This window comes from Gopherus evgoodei, chromosome 1, assembly GCF_007399415.2.
Source record: "Gopherus evgoodei ecotype Sinaloan lineage chromosome 1, rGopEvg1_v1.p, whole genome shotgun sequence".
Lineage (NCBI taxonomy): Eukaryota > Metazoa > Chordata > Testudines > Testudinidae > Gopherus > Gopherus evgoodei.
Window position 1 is genome coordinate 294,524,828 of NC_044322.1, and position 17,954 is coordinate 294,542,781.

The 17,954-nt window shown below is 42.2% G+C and overlaps 1 protein-coding gene across 2 annotated transcripts in view; it reads right to left on the reverse strand.

The window, feature by feature from the left end:
* The window catches only part of NAV3 (neuron navigator 3), an 854,219-nt gene that overhangs the window by 775,809 nt on the left and 60,456 nt on the right, over positions 1–17,954 (reverse strand). For both annotated transcript variants that reach the window (XM_030548663.1, XM_030548662.1), the window contains exon 2: positions 5,714–5,853. The gene's annotated coding sequence lies outside the window, so the exon portion shown is untranslated. The remainder of the gene's footprint in view (positions 1–5,713; positions 5,854–17,954) is intronic.

A 17,954-nucleotide genomic window follows, 5' to 3' on the forward strand; every position in this document is an offset into this window, starting at 1 on the left:
CATTAGCTATCCTCCAGTCATTTGGTACAGAAGCTGATTTAAATGATAGGTTACTAACTACAGTTAGTGGTTCTGCAATTTCACATTTGAGTTCCTTCAGAACTCTTGGGTGAATACCATCTGGTCCTGGTGACTTATTACTGTTTAATTTATCAGTTTGTTCCCAAACCTCCCAAACTCATATCATGGTCAGATTTGAATGAATTTTCACAGGAACAGTAAAGCCACATTTCTACACTAAGACAACCCCCCACACACACCAATTTCAAGTACCTGATCTAAAACAAGGAGGTGCTAGAGCTTCTGAATGAGGTAGCTATAAGATTTTAATATAGACAAAATATTTTCCCTAACCTCATTCTGACAAATGGCCAAACAATTTTTGCTAGAAATTTCATTAAAAAAACAAAACCAAAAAAACCCCACACAAACACCAGTCTGAGACACATACCCAGCAGGGAAAATTTCAACCCAAACAGCTAAAGTTTGGCAAAGTTTTAAGCAAATTTTAAGTATATAGCCATATAAATAAAATGAAAACAAGGAAAGAAGTGGGACCGCTAAACATTGAGGATGGGATGGAGATTAAAGATAATCTAGGCATGGCCTCAGTTATTATTTGCCTCAGTTTTTAATAAGGTAATGAGGCGCTCATGGGTAATTGCAGGGTGGCTAATGGAAATGACGATTTGGAAGTTACCAAAGCCAAGGTGGAATTTAAATTTAAACATCTTAATGGGACCAAATCAATGGGCCCAGATAATCTCCATCCAAGAACATTAAAGGAACTGGCACATAACAATTGTGAACCCATTAGCAAGGATTTTTAATGAATTCATCTATGACTGGAGAATTCCTAATATAGTACCTATCTTTAAGAAAGGAAAGGAAAAAAAGTGATCCAGGACACTACAGGCCAATTAGTTTTTCCTCAGCTGTACGCAGTGTCTTGGAACTAATTTTGAAAGAGAAAATAGTAAAGGACATAGAGGTAATTGGGATAAAATACACAAAGTTGGGAGGTATTGCCAATATGGAGGATTGAATATTACACAAGAAGTTTTGGATGACCTTGAAAACTGAAGTAATAGAAATGGGGTTAAATTGAATAGTGCAAAATGCAAGCTCATGCACTAAGAGACCAAGAACAACAAGAATTTTAGTTATAAGCTGGGGACATATCAGTTGGAAGAGAGAGGAAGAGAAAGTCCTGGCTGTATTGGTCAATCACAGGACAACTATGAGTCACCAATGTGATGCAGCCATGAAAAACGCTAATGCAATCCTTAAAATGCATCAGGCAAGATATTTCCAGTAAGCTAGGGAAATGTTATTACCATTATACAAGGCACTGGTAAGACCTCATCTGGAATACTGTGTGCAATTCCTGTCTCTCATGTTTAAGAAAGATGAATTCAGACTGGAACAGATGCAGAGAAGGGCTATTTGGATGATCATCCAAATGGAGAACCTGTCTTATGAGAGGAGACTTAAGGACTGTGGCTTGTTTAGCCTACCCAAATGAAGTCTGAGGGGAGATCGCTCTCTATAAATATGTCGGAGGGATAAGCACCAGGGAGGGAGATGAGAAGGAGAAGAGTTATTTAAGTTAATGGCCAGTGTTGGCACAAGAACAAATGGATATAAACTGGCCATCAATAAGTTTAGGCTTCAAATTAGAAGAAGGTTTCTAACCATCAGAGGAGTAAAGTTCTGGAACAGCCTTCCAATGGGAGCAGTGGGAGGAAAAAATCTAACTGGCTTCAAGACTGAGCTTGATAAGTTTATGGAGGGGATGATATGATGAGACTGCCTACAATGGCACATAGCTGATCTGTGACTGCTAGTAGTGACTATCTCCAATAGCCAAAGATGGCACACTAGATGTGGGGAGACTGAGTTACAACAATGAATTCTTTCCCAGGTGTCTGGCTGGTGGGTCTTGCTGAGACACTCATGGTCTTACTGATGGCCATATTTGGGCTTGGGAAGGAATTTTCCCCCAGGTCAGATTGGCGGAGACCCTGGGGTTTCGTGTTTTGTGTGTGTGTGTGTCTGTCTTCCTCTGCAGCATGGGGCACAAGTCACTTGCTGGTTTAACTAAAGTAAATGGTGAATTCTCTGTCACTTGAAGTCTCTCAATCATGATTTGAGGACTTTAAGTAACTCAGCCAGAGGTTATGGATCTATTACAGGAGCGGATGGGTGAGGTTCTGTGGCCTGTAATGCGCAGGAGGTCAGAATAGCTGATCATGATGGTCCCTTCTGGCCTTAAAGTCTATGATTTGAAAATAGGGTCCTATAATGGAAAAGGTCTTAAATGGGGCAACCTTAATACACATCACCTGCACTACCTAGTTATTTATATTTGCCCCACAGTTCTGTAGATAATTCATCCAAATGTAAAGGAAAGCCCTCCTAGGAAACATGCATGCATACTTCACTATTCAAAATATTTTGTTGACGTTTCACTTTACCTAGTGCCAGACACTTTTATTATGGCATGTATCACAATCTATGTGCTGTTATCAGGGTGCCATTTGTACCCAGAACTGCCAAAAATCAGGTTTTTGTGATGTATACACATCTTGACAATTGCAGTCACATTTCCCAACACAATAATACCACTCCCAGGTAACTTCAGCACTGGAGAGGATTCATCTTCTGGTGAATAGTGCTTTAAAATCGTCTATGGAATGCCTGTCTCATCAGTAGAACAATGCATTCAAAATGGTTACCTGATGAGCTGTCCAGGGTGAATGACTAAAGATCACCCACATGTCTCGCATCAGAAAGCTAAAGGCAGCAAAATCAGCTGTAGCACACTCCTCCATCTAGTGACCATAGAGATACCCAAGATTTTCCATGAAGTAGTGAAAGAAAAGTCCCAATCAATTAAAAAGAAACAGAGCACATATATATTCACAAACACAGCGGGTTTTTATTTTTCTATATTAATAAAAAAAATTAAATCCTTAATGTTAATTCCACCATGGAAAAAATCTCGAGACAGTTTAATCTGAAGTAGATTACATATTCAAAATAGTTTCCCATATAATTTTATTGTATTTGTATATTTTAAAAAGGAGTTTAACAAAGGTCATAAAAGGTCCTGAAGTGTATGTAGCTTCAAAGGTGTACTACATGCCACACAATAAATGAAATCATCATTCTTTGGAGTATGGGAAACTCGACTAGAGAGTGAAACAAATCAAGTATATCCAGCATTCTACTGATCTAAACCAGGGAGCAAGAAAAGGAAAGTGTTCAAGATGAGTAGCTTTTCCAAGCACAAGGGTTTTTTGTTTGTTTTTAACTGTTGTTTCTCTAGAAGAGAACAGTATAAATGTAACACACACAAGTTCTGATCAACAAAAGGGCAGTATTTCCGGGTTACATCCAGGCAGATGATCTTTCCTAAAATTCTGGATATATCTGAAAGAGCCCACAGGCTTACATCTGAAACTGTATTAAAAATAACATCTACATTACAAAATGGGTTTTTAATAAACTAACCTGACCTGTTTTGAAGTGCTGTCAGTTTGCCTCCAGCTCTTTCCAGGATAGGATAACCAGATAGCAAATGTGAAAAATCAGGGTAGGGGTGGAGGGTAATAGAAGCCTATATAAAAAAAAGACCCAAAAATCGGGTCATCTGGTCGCACTAATCCAGGACTATAGTTGCACTCCTATTTGGTTGCGACCTTTAAGTATGGTATGGAGAACACTGTATCTGGCTGCTCTGTGTGACTTAGTAGCACTAAACCCAAATTAACTAGTCTCTTGAGGATTCCCCATAACACTGGTAGTGGGGGGAGATTCCTTTGGTGGTTTACAGTAGATACGATGGCTCCTGTTCCACTATCCTACCCCACCGACAGTTCTAGGGGTATGTTATGAAGAATTGGGTGTGGCCAGGCCACAACTCATAGACTTTAGGGTCAGAAGGGACCAATATGATCATCTAGTCTGACCTCCTGCACAAAGCAGACCACAGAATCCTATCCATCCACTTCTATAACAAACCCCTAACCTATGTCTGAGTTATTGAAGTCTTCAAATTTTGGTTTGAAGACCTCAAGCTGCAGAGAATCCACCATCAAGTGACCCATGCCCCACGCTGCAGAGGAAGGCGAAAAACCTCCAGGCCTCTGCCAATCTGCCCCGGAGGAAAATTCCTTCCCGACCCCATATATGGCAATCAGCTATACCCTGAGCATGTGGGCAAGACTCACTAGCCAGCACTCAGGAAAGAATTCTCTGCAGTAACTCAGATCCCATCCCATCTAACATCCCATCACAGGCACTGGACATACTTACCTGCTGATAATCAAAGATCAATTGCCAAAATTAAGCTATTCCATCATACCATCCCTTCCATAAACTTATCAAGCTTAGTCTTAAAGCCAGATATGTCTTTTGCCCCCACTACTCCCGTTGGAAGGCTGTTCCAGAACTTCCCTCTAATGGTTAGAAACCTTCATGTAATTTCAAGTCTAAACTTCCTAGTGTCCTACATGCCAAAGGTTCCTGGCCACTACATAGCTGTTTGGGGATGGTGGGCAGCTGGTCTTAGTTACAGCAGCCTCTAGCCCCAACCAGTGCACATTGACCCCAGGGTTTGGGGACTGAAAAAGAAGTGGCTGAAAGTTACCTTTGTCCCAACACACAAATCTTGTGATATGCACACTATGGCTGGACAAGAGGAACTGCCCCATAAACCTAGTTTTCTGCTTGAATCTACGGAGTTAAATTACTGAAAAAATCCAGACCTTAGTTACTCCAGAGTAAAAAAAGGTTCTCTCAGATTTTTAGGACCAGGGTAAAATAGATGTCAGTGGCATAGTTGTATAAATTATTCGATCCTGGAGTTAGTTTCCATATTGCCCATTCTTGGGATTTTATCACAAGTTTCATGATATTTGGTGTTTTTCTTTAAAGTCCTTCAATTCTATAATTGCATGAAATGCTCAGCTTCATTTAAAAAAGGAGATCCTTGGGACTGTGGAAAAAAACTTCAGAAACATGACCGAAGTATGCTCTCAAGGCTCAAACACCAAAGACAAATACAAAGAATCCCAAATGTATTATTTCTTTAAATTTCTCATGATTTTTTTTAACACAATCTCATGATATATGGGGGCCTGACTCATGATTTTTGAATGCCTGGGATTGGCAATACTATAGTTTTCATACTTCTTCCATGCAGGCCATATTACAAAATGTATATGTGTGTGAAAAACAAGAGGCAGAATGAGATCTGGAGTTAAAACACAGCTTAACTGAAACATTATGATTCCCTCACATCACATATCAACAAAATAGGAACCTCAGCTCAGTGTCCTTTGAAACACAGAAGCACAGGTATTAGATAACACATACGTTGAAACTTATACTACAGATCACTCCCTAACAGGCAACTCATTCTCTTCAGAGACTACTTTAAACTATCCACAGCTTTCCAAAATAGATATGTTTGACTTGTCATTAAAAATAGCCACCTCTATTAAGCAACAGTATTTGCCAAAGCAGCAAAGAGTCCTGTGGCATTGGAGCATGAGCTTTTGTGGGTGAATACCCACTTCGTCAGATGTATTTGCCAGTACATTTGGTAGTTGTTTAGATCTTTTAACTGTATTATTTCCCCCTGAATAGCAGGATATCAGCCACACAATCATATATACACACACACAATTATGGTTTTCTTGCTTACCACTTTAAAAGAAGCATCTGAAGGACCCAGGCTGTCAGAAGAATACAAATCAAAGCTTCAACTTGTCAGTTTCAAAGCTGTGCGCTGTTGCACCTTGAAGGTGTTACTCTGGAGCTTCCACAGTCAACTATATTTTGATGCTGGAAAGAAGCAGAATGTTACCTTAAAGAAGCAGCTTCTATATTTTTAAAAACTCCCATGAAGCTTTTCCTTACTTATCTTTAAGTAGGGGAGATGGGAGGCAGGGTGCGCATAGGAAGAAATGTTTCAGGTTACATAACATCAAGGTCCAGGTTTGTTTGTTTTTTTAAGATGTTTATATCCTGGAGAAAATTCTAATAGCTGTGTATTATTCCTGAGGTTCTAGTGTGTATTGTCAATCAACAGAAACAAGTTGTAAACATTTATTGAAAGTGAACATAACATTTTATTCAGAACCTGCACAGATGCTGTCTATTAACCTATTGCAATGAGCTTTACTGTATTTCACTCAGTTATTCTAATTTACATTTTAATGCTTTTTCAGATATCATGATGAAATATTGCACATTGCACTATCAGACCCTGTAGAGAACGACATTACAGTATGAAAAGTCTCAGGAAAAGAGTGAAAATCATTTCTATGCACAATATTGCTGATTTAGGGGCCTGTTTTTTTAAATCAAAATATTAGTGTCATAGTATTAAGGTGGGATGTCTAGGTATCTGTATATTATAGAAATAAAAAGCATCTTACAGCAACAAAAAATAGCAGCAGATTCCCAGTAAAGAACAATATAAGCTTCCTTCACCAACAATAGCTTCAGATTAAAACAAAACAAGTCAACACAGTCCCTAAACCCACCAAACAGGCAGACACTTTTCGCTCTTCTTCACAAATGGGTGAAGTCATAAAAGACATAATAAAACCCCCTGGAATTCAATTATATCACTCTGAGCACTGGGCTTGGACTCAGGAGACTTGGTATCTATTCCCAGCTCAGGCACTGGCTGGGTGGGTGACCTTGGACAAGTCACCACCTGTTTTTGCCTCGATTTCCTCATTTGTAAAATGAGGATAATAATATGACCTCCTTTGTAAAGGCCTATGAGAACTACTAATGAAAAACACTATATAAGAGCTTTGAATTACTGCACCTCCTTTTCTTACCTCCAAAGCAGTGTGGGAAACAGAGCACAAAAAGGATGAAAGGAAGACTTGTCCAGTGGTTACAGTGCTAGCCTGGTCCGTGGGAGACCTGGGTTCAACTCCTGTTCCACCACAGACTACTTCTGTGACTTGGGCAAGTCACTTAGCTGCTCTGTTTCTTACCTGTAAAAGGGTTACAATGCTGCTGCCCATCCTCCTGGGGAGTTGGGAGAATAAACACATTAACGACTGTGTGGTACAGTGATGGGTGCTATATAAAACCCATGGAAGAGTAGATCATTAGAGTTGATGCCCATCCATGCTGAGAGTGAAGTGACTCGGCCATCACTGAGACCAGAATTCCGGAGTCTTCAGCTCCCAGGCCTGTGCTCCAAGCACTACTGCTTTCTACATACAAGGACAAGGTGTCATAAACAGATAGCTAAGGGTTAATGTCTCTTTCACCTGAAAAAAAGTAACCTGAAACACCTGACCAGAGGACCAATCAGGAAACCAGACTTTTTCAGGTCTGGGTGGAGGGAAGTTTGTGTCTGAGTTCTTTGTCTTCTGCCTGTACTCCCTCTTGGCTATGGGAAGGATTTCTCTATTTCCTGCTTTCTAATCTTCTGTTTCCAAGTTGTAAGTACAAATATAGTAAGGCAGTAAGGTTTCTATTGTTTTTCTTTTGTATTTACATGGGTGTAGTGGCTGAAGTGTTTTGAATTGTATTATTTTTGAATAAGGCTGTTTATTCATATTTCTTTTAAGCAATTGACCCTGTATTTGTCACCTTGATACAGAGAGACCATTTTTATGTATTTTTCTTTCTTTTTACATAAAGCTTTCTTTTTAAGACCTGTTGGAGTTTTCCTTTAGTGGGGAACTCCAGGGAATTGAGTCTGTGCTCACCAGGGAATTGGTGGGAGGAAGAAGTCAGGGGGAAATCTGTGTGTGTTAGATTTACTAGCCTGATTTTGCATTCCCTCTGGGTGAGGGGGGAAGAGAGATTAGCTCTCGTTACTTCTGTTTTCCAAGGCTGGAAACGGGGAGGGTGGAATCCCTCTGTTTAGATTCATGGAGTTTGCTTCTGTTTATCTCTCCAGGAACCCAGGGAGGGAATACCTGGAAGGGAGAAGGGAAGGGAAATGGTTTATTCCCCTTTGTTGTGAGACTCAAGGAATTTGGGTCTTGGGGTCCCCAGGGAAGGTTTTTGGGGGGACCAGAGTGCCCCAAAACACTCTAATTTTTTGGGTGGTGGCAGCTTTACCAGGTCCAAGCTGGTAACTAAGCTTGGAGGTTTTCATGCTAATCCCCATATTTTGGACGCTAAGGTCCAAATCTGGGACTAGGTTATGATACAAGGCTGCTCTATTAATTTTAGGTCCAGGAATTCTCCTCTTAATATATTTAGGTTTAAGGTCTAAAATCCTAAATTTTGCAAAGGTGCCTCTCTGGAGACCAGGTAGTATTTGACATCCACTGATACTGTGAAATAGTAAAATAGGAGGTGAACCAATTACCTCTGATAAATTTAAAAAGGGAGGAGGGGTGGGATTGAACTAGAATCCATGAGATGAAAGTAAGAGGGAATACTTACTTTGAATATGCAGAAAGTTTCCTGAAAGTGACTGTCAAATAATCTCCCAAGGTAACAGGAGCAAACTCTTTTGCTTGCGAGTGTTTATACTACACATTAGAAAAAAAGCACTAGAATATGTACTGATGAAGAAAATCTTGCATTGGTTTAGAGATGGACTGGATATTTCTAATCAATATTTTTCCAGCTCTAATTTAAATCATTCAGATTTATTTTTGCTATACGTTATTTGAATGACAGCCATGCCTAAATGCACAAAGAGGAACCCCACTGCACTAGATGCTGTTCAAACACAACATAAATGAAAAAATCCCTGCTCAAATTTCTTGTAGTATAAATACACAAAACAGACAGATGATGGGAGGAGAAACAAAATCACAGACTGGTCAAGTGATTTGTCCAACATTACATAGCAGATCAGAAAACAACCAGGGAATTAATTGGACCCAAGTCTCCTGACTCCCAGTTCAGTGCACTATACTCCCTGATTTTTTTAAAATTATGTCTACATACAACTATTCATATGCCCACTGGCATTAGGCATTCAAGATGTGTGAAATCTGAAAGACAGAAGCTATAGTTTTAGCAGAACTGCATCTCTGTCTTTAGGTACATAATCAACAAAACTCTCCAACCCTGACCTGGTCCTTCAGCTCTCTACAGCTGGTAGGCCTGTAATGTGTCACCAGCCAAGCAGATAACTACAGCAGCACTTCGCAACTCATTCCTGCATCTCGGCATATAAAAAATAAGGGACTGACTATTTGAACAAATGCCATGTTGTGGAAGTGGGGAGAACACCACAGCGAGAAAAAATTATAATGGCTTGTGTTAATGAGCCAGCACACACACTGCAGACTTAATGGATAGCATTGACAGTGTTCAGTTATAAAGTCTGCAGCCTCATTATTACCACTGGTTGTCACTTATGTTATTAGTTCAGAGAACCTACACAGTGGGAGGCAGACAAAGGAAAGAGGAGGGGAATAAATGAAAATGGAAAGCTTTCTTAAAACAATACGGATATATGGCCCCAACTCACAAAACAGAGTGCATCAATCTGAAAAGCCTGACATAGGTGTAGTAGAAGGAACAGAGATGCACGTAACTACACATACCCATACCCATACCCACACCCTCTCCTCCATATCAGACACAGATTCCTAAAGGGATAATTCAGAAAAGTGCAAGAAAGCTTAGACATTTGAAGGAGGAAATAGAGCCAATACATCTTTTTTATCCACACAAAACCACTCACTTTTTTATGCATTTGTAATGCATTAAACCACTTATGGACACTGGCATTAAACCTCTCTTCCATGATTAGGGCCCTATCAAATTCATAGTCATCAAAAACACACCACAGACTGTGAAATCTAGTCTCCCTCAGTGAAATCTGGTCTTTTCTGTGCTTTTACCCTATACTATACAGATTTCATGGAGGAGACCAGCTTTTTTCAAATTGGGGGTCCTGACCCAAAAGGGAGTTGCAGGGGAGTTACAAGGTTATTTTAGGGGGTAACAGTATTGCCACCCTTACTTCTGCGCTGCTGCCTTCAGAGCTGGGTGCCTGGAGAGTGGCAGCTGCTAACTGAGGGCCCAGTTCTGAAGGGAGCAACACATAAGTAAGGGTGGCAATACCATACCATGCCATTCTTACTTCTGTGGTACAGCTGGTGGTGGCTCTGCCTTCAGAGCTGGGCTCCCAACCATCAGCCGCCGCTCTCCAGCTGCCCAGCTCTGAAAGCAGCGTCACCGCCAGCAGCAGTGCAGAATAAGAGTAGCAGTATTGTAACCCCCCATAATAACCTTTGTGATCTCCCAAACTCTTTTTTGGATCAGACCCCTACAATTACAACACTGTGAAATTTCAGATTTAAGTAGCTGAAATCATGAAATTTATTATTTTAAAAATCCTATGACCGTGAAATTGACCAAAATGGACCATGAATTTAGTAGGGCCCTATCCATCATTAAACCTACTTCTTATCTATGATTAAATCTACAAATGTTCTCAATCTAAATATGGAAGCCCTTCCCTTCACTGAAATGATTGTAGCATCATGCCACTAATTGCATTTAAAAAAAATCTGAAAATTGACAAGACAATTACTGGAGAGTAACCCCATGAGTTTCCCACATTCTTCCATAGGCAGTGAGCTTAGTGGACAGAACACTGGAGTGGGACTCAAGATACCTGGGTTCTAGTTCTGACTCAGCCACGGGCCTGCTGGCTGACCATAGGTAACTCTTCACTATCATGTGCCTCAGTTTCCCCATCTGTAAAAGGGGATTATGATTCTGCTTTACTTTGCAAAGTGCTTTGAAACCTACTAAGGAAAAGCACCGCATAATAGCTTGGTTAATACAATTTACCAGCTATGAAATGTCAGTTTCTTTTGCATTCACTAAAACACTCCAGCCAGGTATAAATAAGGCAACACATTCCTTTTAAACTATACAGAAAGACATAAATGGAGTGGGATGCAGGCAGTCTGTGTTCAGTTCCCAGCTCTCCTACACATTTCCTGTATGACTTTGCACAAGTCACTTACAGGGAGATTTTTAAAAGATACTGATTTACAATGAGAGTTAGGCACTCTTTGGGCCACTGAAAAGCTCTATTAATTCCTTTGTCTCCATTTCCATCTGTGTAATGAGAATGATAAAGCTTCCTTTGTCAGTCTTGCTTGTTTAGATTGTCAGCTTTTCAGAGCATGGACTGTCTCTCACTAGGTGTTTGTGCCTAACACTAGGCCCTGATCTCAGTTGAGGCCTATAGTTGCTATGGTGATACAAATATTTAGTAATTATTATTTACCTAAGGCAAATCAACTCTAACAAGAGCAAAATAAGCATCCTGCGCAGAGCCTGCTTCATGAATGCTTATGGCCCAAAACATAAAGAAGCCTAAGGGAGTTGCCCAAATGCCAATGAAAACCAAATGGCAGTTGGGTGCCTCACTACCTTGGGCTCCTTTGAAAATCCCAGCCTAAATGGCAGTTATGAACCAGGAAACTCAGATTACTGCTGGACTAGGTCAAATAAAGCAAACAAGCAAGAACATGGGCTATACAGCATACTCCCGATTGTCCCAATAGCATGGGAGAGACAGATTTTATTTGGCTAATCAGGAGTTTGGACAACCTGAAGGTCAGGAGCCATTCAGCAGCAGGATGGCTTCCCCTCTGGTCAGGGACGACTCCTCTTCCTCTCAGCGCTGGCCTAGGGTCTCTGCTCTGCCCTGCGAACTCACTCTCATCATGGTGGGGCTGCAGAGGGCTCCCTGGGCTGCCACAGGGCTGGTGACACCCAATGCCTCAGGCATGAGGTACAGGGAAAGTTGCAGTCCTGGTGGGGCAGAGTACAGGCTTGTCATGGTCCCAATCCCTCACACCTGTGAAAGTGGGGTGGCGGTGCGCTCCCTGCACTGCTGCAGGAGCTATTCAGCAGCAGGGTTGCGTCCCCCATGATTAGAGGGTTTTCCTCTTCACAGTCCTGGCCAGGGGCCTCTGCTCTGTTATCTGAACTGCCACATTAACCAATTCCCTTCCTTGTCCCCCAGTAAGAGACACATGACCTTTGACGCATATATCTCATGCCTGGGGACGAGGAAGGGATTTAGCTAGTGCAGAGGTTTGGATAATAGGGTTTTGGATAATCAGGAGTAGACTGTATATGATTAATAAATGACTATTTGCTACAACAATCTATACCAGCCCCTTCAAAACCACAATATACTTGCGGCCATATAAAAAAACCTAACATCTGATAACAAGGGAACCCATTCATAGGTTGCCTCTGAATATTCAAGTACCTATTTAAGAATCACACATATGGCACTTAATCATGCTTTACATATTTGTGTACTCGTTTTTAATTTCCTAGGTAAATAAGCTTTATTCCAATTCACACAATACTATGCTCAACTCTCTCTCTCTCTCTTTTTTTTTTTAAAAAGGTTTCAAGAGCCAGATGCTGCCGTTTGGAAGAAATAAAAGGTTAAAATTAAAATCTCTGTGCATAACAAAGAAAAGTAGGTGCCTTTCACGCACAACAGTCCCAGTCAGTGATTCTACCTATGGGAGTAGTTTGACTGTATTTCTGAGGTGCTGGCCTGCAGTGTCCAGCCAGTACAGATAGTCCCAGATATGGGGCTAGATTTATTAATACAAGAAGCTTCATTCTGGCATATTTCACACAGTGGCGAATAAGGCCAAAGTTTACAAATAGACTTGCGGACTTTAAGGCCAGAAGGGACCATCGAGATCATCTAGTCTGACCTGCTGTACATTGCAGGCCACAGAACCTCACCCACCCACTCCTGTAATAGATCCCTAACCTCTGGCTGAGTTACTGAAATCCTCAAATCATGATTTAAAGACTTAAGTTACAGAGAATCCACCATTTACACTGGTTTAAACCTGCAAGTGGCTCATACCCCATGCTTCAGAGGAAGGTGGAAAAAAAACCAGTAGAGGCCTCTAATTTTGGGTACTTCAATTCAAGTGCCTATCTTGAGGTACCAGATATCAAGTTGGACACCCACAACACCCACTCTGCCATATCAGAGGCAACTTTTGAAAAATATTGGTCTAAGTCTATTAATTTGTCTCCTGAAAGTTCAATTTGCCAAAATTATTATACTACTATAGTATTATCTGAAGTACATTTAATGCTTATAAGAATCAATGGACAGCACAGACAGGCCCAGCTGATAATCCAAAAAGACAGCTATAAAATGTATTATTACTGCCAGGCAGCTTTTAGCAAAAATGTCACAAACACAGGCCAATAGTATACAATATAGACTCATAGACTCATAGGTCAGAAGGGACCAATCTGATCATCTAGTCTGACCTCCTGCACAAGGCAGGCCACAGAACCCCACCCATCCAATTTTATAACAACCCCTATCCCAGGACCGAGTTATTGAAATCCTCAAAAATTGGTTTGAAGACCTCAAGCTGCAGAGAAACCACCAGCAAGCGACCCATGCCCCACGCTGCACGGGAAGGCGAAAAACCTCCAGGGCCCCTGCCAATCCGCCCTGGAGGAAAATTCCTTCCCGACCCCAAATATGGCGATCAGCTAAACCCTGAGCATGTGGGCAAGAGTCACCAGCCAGCACCCAAGAAGGAATTCTCTGCAGTAACTCAGTTCCCATTCCATCCAACATCTCCCCGCAGACCACTGAGCAGACCTATCTGGTGGTAATCCAAGATCAATTGCCCAAATTAACGATCCTATCATAACATCCCCTCCATATACTTATCAAGCTTTGTCTTAAAGCCAGGAAAGTCTTTTGCCCCCACTACTTCCCTCGGAAGGCTGTTCCAGAACTTCACTCCCCTAATGGTTAGAAACCTTCGTCTAATTTCAAGTCTAAATTTCCTAATATCCAGTTTATACTCATTCGTCCTCGTGCCTACATTAGTACTAAACTTAAATAATTCCTCTCCCTCCCTAACGTTAACCCCCCTGATATATTTATATAGAGCAAGCATATCCCCCCGCAGCCTTCTTCTGGCGAGGCTAAACAAGCCAAGCTCTTTGAGTCTCCTTTCATAAGGCAGTTTTTCCATTCCTCGGATCATCCTTGTAGCCCGTCTCTGAACCTGTTCCAGTTTGAATTCATCCTTCTTGAACATGGGACACCAGAACTGCACACAGTATTCCAGATGGGGTCTCACCAACGCCTTGTATAACGGTACTAACACCTCCTTATCCTTGCAGGAAATACCCCGCCTGATGCATCCCAAAATCGCATTTGCTTTTTTAACAGCCGTATCACATTGGCGACTCATAGTCATCCTGCTATCAACCAGTACCCCAAGGTCCTTCTCCTCCTCCGTCGCTTCCAACTGATGCGCCCCCAACGTATATCCAAAATTCTTATTATTAATTCCTAAATGCATAACCTTGCACTTTTCACTATTGTATTTCATCCTATTTCTATTACTCCAGTTTACAAGGTGGTTCAGATCTTCCTGAATAGTATCCCTGTCCTTCTCCGTGTTAGCAATACCCCCCAGCTTCGTGTCATCCGCAAACTTTATTAGCACATTCCCACTCTTTGTGCCAAGGTCAGTAATAAAAAGGTTAAATAAGATCGGTCCCAAAACCGATCCTTGAGGGACTCCACTAGTGACCTCCTTCCAGCCTGACAATTCACCTTTCAATACGACCCTCTGGAGTCTCCCCTTTAACCAGTTCCTTATCCAACTTACAACTTTCATATTCATTCCCATCTTTTCCAATTTGACTAACAGTTCCCCGTGCGGAACCGTGTCGAACGCCTTACTGAAATCTAGGTAAATTATATCTACCGCATTTCCTTTATCTAAGTAATCCGTCACCTTCTCAAAGAAGGAGATCAGATTGGTTTGACATGATCTACCTTTACTAAATCCGTGTTGCAATTCGTCCCAATTACCATTGGTCTCTATGTCCTTAACTACTTTCTCCCTTAAAATTTTTTCCAAGACCTTGCATACTACGGACGTCAAGCTAACAGGCCTATAATTACCCAGATCACTTTTATTCCCTTTCTTAAAAATAGGAACTACATTAGCAATCCTCCAGTCATACGGCACAACCCCCGAGTTTATCGATTGCTTAAAAATTCTCGCTAACGGGCTCGCAATTTCACGCGCCAGTTCCTTTAATATCCTCGGATGGAGATTGTCCGGGCCCTCCGACTTCGTCCCATCGAGCTGTTCAAGTACGGCCTCTACCTCAGTTGCGGTAATATCCACTTCCATATCCACATTCCCGTTTATCATCCCTCCATCATCGCAAGGTTCCTCACTAGTCTTATTAAAAACTGAAGCAAAGTACTTGTTTAGATGTTGGGCCATGCCTAGGTTATCCTTAACCTCCATTCCATCCTCAGTGTATAGCGGCCCCACTTCTTCTTTCTTTGTTTTCTTCTTATTTATGTGGCTGTAGAACCTTTTACTATTAGTTTTGATTCCCTTTGCAAGGTCCAGTTCAATGCGGCTTTTAGCCTTCCTCACTTTATCCCTACATGTTCTGACCTCACCAAGGTAGCTTTCCTTACTGATCCTGCCTTTCTTCCACTCCCTGTAAGCTTTCTGCTTTTGTCTAATCCCCTCTCTGAGTTGCTTGCTCATCCAGTTTGGCCTACAACTCCTGCCCATAGTTTTTTTCCCCTTTCTCGGGATGCAGGCTTCCGACAGTCTCCGCAGCTGCGACTTAAAGTAATTCCAGGCCTCCTCCGCATTTAAATCCACTAATTCCTCCGTCCAATCCACTTCCCTAGCTAATTTCCTTAACTCTTTAAAATTAGCCCTCGAGAAGTCAAAAACCCTAATCCCAGATCTGCATTTGTTTATCCTTTCATCTAGTTTGAACTGAATCAGCTCATGATCACTCGAACCAAGGTTGTCCCCTACCACCATTTCTTCTACGAGGTCCTCACTGCTCACCAACACCAAATCTAAAATGGCATCTCCTCTCGTAGGTACTTCAACTACTTGATGAAGAAATCCATCCGCTATCACATCCAGAAAAATCTGACCCCTATTATTCTTGCAAGTACTCGTCCTCCAGTCTATATCTGGGGAGTTGAAGTCCCCCATAATCACACATTTCCCCTTTGTGTTTACTTCATTAAAGACATTAAAGAGGTCTCTATCCATATCCCAATCAGATCCCGGCGGTCTGTAGCACACGCCAAGCACTATCTCAGGGGAAGGTCTAGTTGCTTTTTTACCCAGTGTGATTTTTGCCCAGACAGACTCTGTCTTATCCATTCCATTGCTTCTTATTTCGCTACAGTTAATTTCATCATTGATGTACAAGGCTACTCCACCACCTTTGCCTTTCTTCCTGTCCTTTCTAAACAGCACATAGCCTTCAATACCCATGCTCCAGTCATGAGTACTATTCCACCAGGTTTCAGTTATCCCTATAATATCCGGTTTCACTTCCTGCACCAGTAACTCCAGTTCCTCCATCTTGTTACCTAGGCTCCTCGCATTAGTGTACAGACCTTTTAATTTTCAGCGTTTGGCGTCAGTGACATTCTTTCCCCCGTCGTGCAGAGACCTTTTACCACCAGCATCACCCGTTACTCTGGTTTCTACTCCACTATTCCTCCTTGGATCAAATCTCGGGACCGCAAGGGTATCCCCTCTCACTTTGTTTACTTTCCTCTCCAGGTTATATTCCGGCGTGGAGATCTCCCGAACATCTCCCAACCATCTCCCCCAACTTCCTAGTTTAAAGCTCTCTTGATGAGGTCGGCGAGCCTCCATCCTAGAATTCTATTTCCCTCCTTGCTTAGATGAAGTCCATCCTGAGCGAACAGTCGTCTATCCGTAAACGCTTCCCAGTGACCGTACATCCCAAAGCCCTCCTCATAACACCACTCCCTAAGCCATCTGTTGATCGCCATAATCTTGTCACTCCTTCGTCGCCCTGCTCTAGGAACCGGTAGAATCCCACTGAAGATCACCTGAGCCTCGATGTCTTTGAGCCTCTTCCCCAGTCTGGCATAGTCCTCCTTGATACAGTCCAGCGAGTAACTAGCCGTATCATTCGTTCCCACATGAAGGATAATCAACGGATTCTTTCCCGCTCCCGCTAAGATCGTATTCAGCCTCAGGTCCACATCCTGTATCTTAGCCCCTGGCAGACAGCACACCCTTCTGTTCTCCCGATCAGGTCTAGTTACAGGCCTATCCACTCTTCTCAGTAAAGAGTCTCCAATCACGTAGACTTGCCTTTTCCTGGCGACAGTGCGATTCCTCAGAGTCCTTTGGTCCTGCTTCTATCCGCTCGTCTGAGCTTGTCCCCTGTGCCTCATCATGTCTGTGTTCCATCATCTGCTCAAATCCCCTTCTAAACTCAGGCAGAGTTTCCACTTGCATCTCCAGTCCCCTTACCTTTTCCTCCAGCAGCTCTATCAGGCGGCACTTCATGCAGATGAAACTCCTTTCAGGTGCTCCCTCTAGGACCATGTACATGCCTAATCAGGTAAGCCCCGCCCCCAACTCAGGGCTCAGCCTCGCTCCCAGCACACAGCCCCTAGCAGCCTGCACACACACTCACTCACACACAAACACCACAAACTACACAAACCTGCTCCTCCAACAGCACTCCCACTGAAACTCTCCTGTTAGCCGCTCTGTTCGCCGCCTCCTGCGCCACTGCAGCTGACTGTGCCGCTGCCTGAGTGCCTGGCTCCTTATATATGTATGACTGTATAATAGAGGCACACAATATTGTGTACCTAGGAGCCTAAGAGGTGTGCATAAAATTTGCCCAAGCAGCATTCTACTCATTGCTTGAATGCTTCCAACCTAAAATAATTAAGATACATCGAGCAAATAATTATATAGTGCAAAATGCATATTTATCAGCAGGGATTACAGGGATGTGTCATAAGGAAAAGTCAGCTAAAATATTCACCAACACAGCTAGTTTGCGGTACAACACAGGCAACTTGTCATATTGCAGCCGGAAAGCATGTACATGAAGTGCTTTAC